The 7651-nt window shown below is 35.5% G+C and overlaps 1 non-coding gene across 1 annotated transcript; it reads left to right on the top strand.

Moving 5' to 3' along the window:
- Window positions 1–7058: 7058 nt before the first annotated feature.
- Window positions 7059–7165, top strand: LOC125493026 (small nucleolar RNA R71). The gene has a single exon (XR_007269407.1). It is a non-coding gene; the product is annotated as a small nucleolar RNA R71 (small nucleolar RNA).
- Window positions 7166–7651: the final 486 nt, after the last annotated feature.

The raw sequence follows: 7651 nt of genomic DNA, 5'->3' as shown, positions 1-7651 counted from the left end.
AACATAGGAATTAAGGAAAGTGAATCAAATAGGTTAAACTTAAAATTTGTTAGGAAGTCAAGATAATAAAATATTTAGGTGAAATAAATTAGGTTTAAAATATTATTTAAGGGTTTAGTATGGGTACGAATGGGTTATGTGTGCATGTATGAAAGTACTGTTAAAGGTACTTATTAATTGTTTATATTTTATTAGATGGCCAGGACACGTATGACCGCCAGGAAATGCACCAGACCCCTGTCAGGACCTTACCTTCTAAGGATGAGGGTAGGAGAGTCAATTTCAGCTTACATCTATAGATTATGCTTAACCATGAAGTGTTACCACCTTAATGAAGGTCACGGGTATTCGGATCACCTCACGTCGCCTAAACAGGCCGATGTTTTAATTCACACTCTCCCCAATGTTGGCCCTTATGCCGGAATCAAGAACGAATACTCGGATATTCTGAAAAATGGAAAGCCAAACTATGAACGATACACTTGGAAAGGGAAGTGGTACCTCACATTGAGTAACCTGGAGAAAAGAATGCTCGATGTCAGAGCCAAGTGGCTTAATGACTATGCAACCTCCGATGACGATGAACCCAACTATAGTGATCATGAAGGAATAGAAAGAAGCCCTGCCCCACCCGTTGAAAACCATAGTGAAAAGGAAAACGAAGATGAAGATGAAGATCCGTCCTAGTACGCTGACTAGAAACCCAAATCTCTAGCCCTGACCCTTAGATTCTACTTAAGATCGTAAAAGATCAATTAACTTGTTAACTTAGTTAAGGATGGTGCAGCTGATACTTATTCGAAACTCGTATGCTACTATGAACGAATTGTTATGGCACTTTTGGAGTAATGAATGAACTTTAGACATGTGAAATGATTGTAAAATGAATGATAAACTTTTGATATGTGAACTGAGTATGAAATGAATGAATGGTGAGAACCATGATTATGTGAATTAGCTTTTATATAAGAATCAATGTGAAATGTGGAAACACCCATGTGAATAACGCATGTAGCTTATGCAATACGTTTATACGCGACCTAGAGAAAGACGACAAGAAAACCAAATGGCCGAAACTCCGAAACAAGTTGCAGCACGACTTAGGACTCTGGAGCAACTAGCTCAAAACTTTGGTTTAGTCCTTCAAAACCAGCTCAACAACAACCACCATGGAGACGATCCGCAAGCTACCATGGCGAAAAAGATTTCCTCTTTGAAACCACCAACCTTTGTTGGTAGAGAAGACCCATTACTTCTCGAAAATTGGATAAGAGACCGAAAAGATTTTCACGGCCACGGGTACGCCTGAGGCCCAGAAAGTAGACCAAGCGACCTTTTATTTACACGAGGACGCTAATACTTGGTGGGAAAGTGTAGGACCAATTGTTAAAGCTCAAGAGAATTTTAACTGGGAAGCGTTTAAGGTAGCAATTAAGGCTTGATTCTTTCCCGAGCACATTCGTAGGCAGAAATACAATGAGTTTAGTAGGTTCAATCAAAGCTATAACATGAGTGTGCAAGAGTACGTTCAGAAATTTAATGAGTATGTCCGCTTTTGCCCAACTGTAGTTACAGATGAAGGAACTAAGGCTCAGAAGTTTGAAGACGGACTTAAGTTTGATCTTCAGACTCGAATGGGAGGTAGTACCTCAACTACTTTCGCAGAGGCGTATGCTAAGGCCTCAAACTTAGAGAGAATTCTGCAGCGTGAAAGAGAGGTGCTAAGTAGACATAAAAGAAAAGAAACTGCTAGCAACAGCAACAACCAAGGGTATGATAAAAGGCCCAACAACAACAACAATGGTGGACGCTACAACAACCGCAACAATCACAATTCTGGACAACAATAGGCCCAACAAGGAAATAGGATACAAAAGAACTTTGTTTGCAAGAAGTGTACTAAGAGCCATGAAGGATTCACTTGTCATGGCGAAAGGATCAAATGTTTCTAATGTGGAGAACTAGGTCACGAATCGTTCAACTGTCCCAAGAAGCAAGGTCAAAATGGACAAATGCGAACAATGGTAACAATGGTAACAATAATGGAGGTGGAAATAGAATTTATAGAGAGAGGGGTGAGAGAGATTTAGATTATAAAGGGGTGAGATATCTAGGTTTGAGAGGGTTTTGATAGGATAAAGCGTATCACCTAATAAAAAATAACCTAAGGTCGACTAGCTTATAGTTAGGGAAGTCACGGGGAGATAGTTATACTATTGTAGAAACATAATAAAGTGTCTCTCCATTTAAGGATCCGATGATCAAATGGTCGGCCTAAAATATACCTACAATTTTCGCAAGTGTACGGATCAAGTATAATAGTATAGGTGAGCAAGGTATATATTGTTTCCCACAAGGAGGTATGATCAACTACCAAATTAAGAGATATTAATATTATTTAGACGATCCAAAAATAGTGAAAGCTGGTGATAAATTAAACTACTAAAAATAAAAACTAATCTAATTCTAGCACTAAAAGGGTAGGATAATACGTAATAACCAAATCTGAGATAGATAGTTCTAGGTTTCGGGTTTCACCTTTTACTTCCTATAATGAGATTAAACTAATTGTTGGGTTGAAATAATATTGGGTTGCACTAGTACATGAAGTATTATGCTTTTCGAAGAGTTGGTTGGTCTTTAGTTCATTGCTTGTGACGTATAAATAATGTTTTTGAACTAAAATTATTTTCATAAATCATATTTTTGGTCTTTGTAAGAACTTTCAATTGTGTTATGCTACTTATAATAGGATTTGCCTAAAAAGTCAGTCAGTTGGGAAGTCAAAATTTATAATGACAAATAGATGCTAGTATTATAGTCCTAATTTGCTCGACGACTAGCAAACATTAAGTGTGGGGAATTCTTCTAATTCACTTAGTTGTAACTGTCTCTTAGCTCCAGCAGCTTTGAGGTCCATGTTTAACTCTCTAATAGCCTAATAAGCCTTATGCTCCCTATTAGCAAGCTCTACTTGGCCATTTGTTTGAGGCTGATAAGCTAAAGCTACTTTATGAGTTACCCCGTATTTTCGTAAAAGACTATCAAGTGGCTTATTACAGAAATGAGAGCCTCCATCACTTAATATTGCTCTAGGAACACCAAATCTAGAACAAATGTTGTTTTTAATAAAATTTATAACAACCTTTGAATCATCAGATTGATTCGCTATAAATTTAATCCACTTAGATACATAGTCAACTGCCACTAATATGTATCTATTGTTTAGAAAATGAGGAAAAGGACCCATAAAATCGATTCCCCAAAGATCAAACAGTTCAACTTCAAGAATAATATTCATAGGCATTTCGTTTTTCTTAGATATATTACTAACTTTCTGACATCTATCACATTTAGCAAAAAAATTTCTTGCATCTTTATACATCGTAGGCTAATAAAATTCAGATTGCCAAATTTTAGCTACTGTCTTGTTAGTACTAAAATGACCACTACACTCTAAACAATGACAATGAAGCAATATTCTTTGTATATCTTCTTCAGGAATACAAAATCTAATTACACCATCAGCACAAAACTTGTATGACAAAGGTTCTTCCCAAAAATAATACTTAACATCCCACATAAATTTCTTCTTTGGTTGATAGCTAAAATCAGGAGTAATAATACCACGCACCAAGTAGTTCACCTAATTAGCGTTCCAAGGCGTGTTAGAAACTATTAGCAAACGCTCATCAGAAAAGCTATCGTTAATGGGTATTGCATTACCTTTTTCATGAATTTGGAGTCTAATTAGTGGTCTACCACTGGATTATCAACACCTTTTCCATCTTTAATATCTAAATCAAATTCTTGTAGTAGAAGTATCGAGTAAATAAGTCTAGGTTTAGCATCCTAATTATCTAAGAAGTACTTTAAGGTAGAGTGATCTGTGTAAACAATTACTTTAGACCTATCAGATATATATCTAAACTTATCCATTGCAAAAACCACAGCAAGTAATTCTTTTTCAGTAGTTACATAATTTAATTGGGCATCATTAAGCATTTTACTAGCATAATAAATCACATGCAACTTTTTATCTTTTGTTTGTCCTAGTACAGCACCAAGAGCATAATCGCTTGCATCGCACATCAATTCAATAGGTAAATTCCAATCAGGGGCTATTACAATAGGTGTTGAAATTAACTCTTGTTAAAAGTATGCAAACAATCAACATTAAAAGCGAAGGGGGTGTCTTTATTCAATAAAGCACATAGTGGTTTAGAAGTTTTATAAAAATCTTTAATAAGACGTCTATAAAAACCTGCATGACCTTAAAAACTCCTAATTTCCTTAACATTGATAGGTGGGGGAAGTTTTTCAATCACTTGGATTTTAGCATGATCGACCTCAATACCTTTTCTGGAAATTTTATGCCCTAAAACTATACCCTCTTGTACCATAAAATGACACTTTTCCCAATTAAGAACTAAATCAGTGTCTTCATAACGTTGCAAAACAAGAGAAAGATTGGCTAAACAATTGTCAAAAGATGATCCAAAAATGGAAAAATTATCCATAAATACTTCCATAATCTTTTCAATAAAATCTGAAAATATTGCCATCATACAACGTTGAAAGGTGGCGGGTGCGTTGCATAAACCAATGGGCATTTTGAGAAAGGCATAAGTACCATAAGGGCAAGTAACTGTAGTTTTCTCCCGATCCTCAGGAGCAACAGAAATTTGATTAAAACCAGAGTACCCGTCAAGAAAACAATAATATTCATGATCTCCAACCCTCTCCAACATTTGGTCAAAGAAAGGTAAAGGAAATGGTCTTTGAGAGTTGCACCAATTAGCTTCCTATACTCGATACAGACTCTCCAACCAGTGACTGTTCTAGTGGGAATTTATTCATTATTATCATTAGACACAATTGTGATTCCACCCTTTTTTGGTACAACTTGCACTGGACTAACCAAAGGACTATCTGAAATAGGATAAATTATTCCAGCATCTAACCATTTTAAAACTTTCTTTTTAACTACTTCTTGCATGTTATTGTTTAGCCTTCTTTGGTAGTGAACCACAGGTTTAAAATTATCTTCCATTAAAATTTTATGCATAAAAACTGAAGAGGTAATCCCTTTAAATTAAGAGATAGTCCATCCAATAGCCTTTTTTCGTTTTCCCAAAACACGCAACAATTTATCCAACTGATAAACAGTTAAAGAAGCACTAACAATCACAGACAGGGTATTATTATCACCTAAAAATGCATATTTCAAATGTGCAGGCAAAAGTTTTAACTCAAGAACCGGGGCTTGAAAAATAGAAGGACAGGGAAAAGGATTACCTTTTTCGAGCTCCTTAAATTCATATACATTTTTCGTCAACAGAGGACATGCCTCCAATGCAAGAGCTATTTCACTTACCTCTACATCATTATTTTCATAATCTGTACCTAGCAAACATGTCTTAAAAGGATCTTTCAAAGTTATCTTGTTAGATCTTTCTACACCTAATGTATCAAGCAGATCAACTCGAAAGACATGATCAATGAAAGAATTAAGGATATTTTCCAGCTTTAAAAACAATAAATTTAACCTCCTTCTCACCAATGTTAAATGTTAAAGTCCAATTTTTCACATCAATAACGGCCCCTGCAGTAGCTAAAAAGGGTCTGCCCAAAATAATTGGCACTTCAACATCTTCATCCATATCAAGAATAATAAAATCAACCGGAACTATAAACTTATCTACTTTCACTAAGACATTTTCAATCGCACCTAGGGGATATTTAATTGATCGATCAACAAGTTGTAATGAAACAGTAGTAGATCTTGTATCAGTCAATCCCAACTTTTTGCTTATTGACAAAGGCATAAGAGAGACACTACCACCCAAATCACACAAAGCCTTTGAAAAATTAATGTTTCCTACTGTTCAAGGGATAGAAAAACTCCCAAGATGTTTTAATTTAAGAGGAAGTTTGTTCTGAATTACTACATTACACTCATCAGTCAAGGCAACGGTTTCATAGTCTTCGAATTTCCTCTTTTTAGCAATAAATTCCTTGAGAAATTTAGCATACATAGGGATTTGTGTCAATACATTGGCAAAAGGAATGTTTACATGTAATTGCTTGAACATTTTCATAAATTTTTCATATTGATTGTCCATTTTGTTATTTTTAAGCCTTTGAGGAGAAGGGACAGGGGGTACAAAGGGCTTAGCAAGGGGTGGTGAAGGTAATTTTTCACGTTCTGTTTCAACAATGTGTTCACCTTCCTTTTCATTTCCCTGATCTTGATTACTTTCCTCATTTGACTGTTTTACCTCTTCTAGTTGCTAACCGCTTCTTAAGATTATAGCCTTGCATTGTTCTTTTGGATTAACTTCCGTTGTACTAGGTAAAGCTCCTTGATTCCTTGAATTAATGCATAATCTAATTGACCAAGTTGAACTTCCACATTTCTATTAGAAATAGCAATTTGCATTGGTCTACCTTAGACTCTATCTTTCAAAATCTTTAATAAATAGCGTTACCTAATTTTTTGATAGCTAATTCCCATGATAGTCTACTTTCTTGTTGACATTGTTTTTGATGGAAACCCGGTGGAATTTGTGAGTTAACATTAGCATTTTGTTGTCCTTGATACCTCTAAGAGAAATTAGGATGGTTTCTCCATCCGAATTAAAAGTATTGGAGTATGAATCATTATTAGGTAGCCTATTAAAATTAGAAATTAATTGAGCTTGTTCCACATTAATGCACTCATTGATCAGATGTTCACCACTACAAATTACATGTCACAACACTAGAAGACACACAATTAACATTATTATTATTCATTTTACCAAATAAATTAACCAAATTGTCTACTTTTGCATTTAGCATATTAATGCCATCCACCTCGTATATACCATCATTTTTCATAGGCTTACTTCTATTATTAAACCACTGATAATTATTATAGGTCATTTTGTTCTAGCAATTTGTTTGCTTCCTCTATAGTTTAACCCAAAATTGCCCCACCAGCACCTGCATTTATGGTCATCCTAATTGATTTATTAAGACCATTAGAAAACGTTTGCACAAGCATCCAATCAAGGACACCGTGATGAGGACATTGACGTTCTAAATCCTTAAACCTTTCCCATGCCTCATATAAAGACTCCCCAGCGTATTGTGCAAAACCAGTTATGTGATTTCCTAGTTTAGCGGTTTTACCTCGGGGAAAATAGTTTCTAAGAAAGGCACCTGATAACACGTCCCAAGTTGTGAATGAACTACGTGGGTTAGATTTTAACCACTTTTTTGCTTTTTATCTTTAAGTGAGAAAGGTAACCAAGTCTAATAGCATCATTAGTTACGTCATTTAGTTTAACAGTGTCACATTTTTTTCAAGAAAGACGGTTATGTGCTCATTAGGGTCTTCATTATCTAGTCCACTAAATTGATCTTACTGGATTATTCGTATCAAAGCAGGACTAAGCTCGAAATTATTAGCAGTGACAGTAGGTCTTACTATACTTGAAGGCACTCCACTGGAATTAGGCATTAAAAAATCCCGCAGAGACATCCTGGTGTTGTTGTAGTCTCCCATTGCTACCAGTTTATTGTGGAATTCTTCAGAAAGAAAGTGCTCCAAGTCTAGATCTAGCAGGCTCTGTATGTGCTCCAACCTCTTCTATTTTCTGAATGC

Source organism: Beta vulgaris, chromosome 8, assembly GCF_026745355.1.
Source record: "Beta vulgaris subsp. vulgaris cultivar EL10 chromosome 8, EL10.2, whole genome shotgun sequence".
Taxonomy (NCBI): Eukaryota; Viridiplantae; Streptophyta; class Magnoliopsida; order Caryophyllales; family Amaranthaceae; genus Beta; species Beta vulgaris.
The sequence above is the reverse complement of the archived record's forward strand: the minus strand, read 5'-3'. Positions and strand labels throughout refer to the sequence as shown.